Raw genomic sequence first — 2332 nt, forward strand, 5'->3', positions numbered from 1 at the left:
CTGCGGTCAAGACTTGAAAGGGAGCGGAGGAAGGAGGGAGAGGAGGGAGGAGGAGAGCCCGTGCCTGCGCCCGGCCTTAACCCTTTCCCGGCTGACAGCCGTCCCCGCGCGCCGCCTCGCAGCAACCCGCTGCCACGGGGGAGCGCTTTGCGAAGGAACTCCGCCGCGTTTCGAGAAAGGCTGCGATTTCCAGGCTCCGGGAACCCGGCAGCGGCCCTAGCAGCATCAGGAGAGCCGAAGGGCCCTTAGAGGAGTGAAGCGGAGCGTACCCCATTCCCCCCGCTCAGCCCCAGCAGCAGCCGGGAGAAGCTCCTGGCTGAAGTCCCGCGCAGCATCGTGCATTGAACCTGAGCCCCGCGGGAGAGCTCCCCGAGCGTCAGCGGCTGCACTTGGTTTTCCACTGGTTTCTCTCTGCCATCTTCCACCACCTCTGTTTTGAACCTCTGCTCAGCGCTAAATGCTTGCACGAGGGATGGAGTGCTATCTTAGAGACAAAGCAAGATAAGGGCTTGCTTGCAGGAAACAGCCTGACGTATCTGAGCTACTTTAAATCAGCTGACTTGCAGGGAGGTCAGCGCAAGTTGTCGAAATACATGCTTTGCCTCTTGAGAAGGCCTGCAGCCCGCACGGAGCTATCAGCAGGGTTAGCCTAGATTAAAGTTGGCTACGGCTGGTCATCACAGGCTGCAGGCACAGCACCACCGCCATATGGCCACGGTGACACGGGCTCAGTTCCTGCCAGGGTCGGCAGCAGGGCAGGCTGCAGGAGGGCAGTGCTGCCCCACTTAGCATGGCACAGCCGTGAGCATTGGCTGGGAGCTGGAACTCACCACTGCACAACTACACTACCTCTTGAACTAAAATGCCTTCTCCATCCTTGCTTTTAGCCCCATCACCTATTTAGGCTCTTTCTCCCCCTCAACCACGCCCACCACGTACTGAAATCTCTGCCTGAGTTATCACCCTGCCCTTAGCTCTTACCCGGAGAACGACTTCTGTTAAGATGGCCTAAAGAAATGAGCTGTTTGGTAATGACTAAGTAACCGTGGGTAGCCTTAAAAGAAGGTTCATTATCAGGGTACTGCCAACCATGAAGCTGGCACCCTTCCCTGCAAGTTGTACATCCACTCCCTCTGTCAACTCAATGATCTTTTAAAGACTTCTTTGAGGCAGAGATTGCTCTTTCAATTACATTCCAGAACAGAGCAGCAGTCACCCATTTCAAGAAGGCAGCCAGCAAAACATTGTCTCAGTTCATTATCTTCATCAAATTGCAAAAATACTCAAGTCTGGCAGCATTTTGCAAGCAAACAGACTTCATGCCAGTAAGGAGGGGGGGAAAAACAACTTTGAAGCATGCAAAGTTCAAGACCCTACCCTAACCCTGCAGAGTTTTCTGTATATACTCATAGACGGAAGGGTTCATCTCAAACAACATGTGGCAGAAATAGTGTCTGTCTATAAGCTAATGGCATGTTGAGAGTGTTTTCTCAGCCTCCTGCAGATAATGGGAGTGAAGTGAATTTGAATCCAGAAATATTTTGGATGCTTTGTGGGAAATAGCTGTAAGGTGGCTGTTTCTTTGTCATAATTCACAGTCGCTTTCTGAAAACGAGATCACTTTCATCTGAGGAACGAACAGTTAGAAAAAGCTACAGGCTACTTCTGTCTGCTCACGTTGCACACTGGCCAAGTTTATCAGCACAGTGCTCCTGAGCACAGAAGAAAGGGACGTAGGAGCCCAACACATCCCCAGTGGAGATGAGGGCACATCAGCACAAGGCTGATGCTCCATCACTACGTCTGCATCCAAGCCCTCACCTCTGCCATGACACCGGATTGAACCTGCACTAATAGCTTTCATAAACATTAATTTGACAATTGCCAGCACAGCAGCTGCTCTATTCTTAATGAAAAAACACAAAGATCATCCTGCCCTTCCTCCCCCACATCCTTTCCCAAGCTTCACAATCCCCTGCACTAATTCACAGAGTCCTTTCCTTCCTCCTCCAAACAATTGTAAGGGATATAATTATCCTTCCATTCATTCTGCAGGAAGTATTCTCCCTTCTACAAGCCTTGCTCTTCACCCACCCCTCCTATTCCTTCTTAGGTTATGCTCTCAGTGGCCTGTCACACCTTTTTGCAGCACTGTTCACAACTCTGTACCCTAAGGGTGGATCTCACCTGGGTACAAGAGCTGCACTTGAAGCAGCCAAAGAGGTACCAAGGGCACACAGGGGACTTTCTCTCCAAGATGATAACCTCCACCATACGCCCTTAGCTGGTAGCTTCACTTCACCCTTACTAAAAAGCCTCTAGGGAAAAAAAA

This window comes from Meleagris gallopavo, chromosome 7 (assembly GCF_000146605.3).
Source record: "Meleagris gallopavo isolate NT-WF06-2002-E0010 breed Aviagen turkey brand Nicholas breeding stock chromosome 7, Turkey_5.1, whole genome shotgun sequence".
NCBI classification, from domain to species: domain Eukaryota; kingdom Metazoa; phylum Chordata; class Aves; order Galliformes; family Phasianidae; genus Meleagris; species Meleagris gallopavo.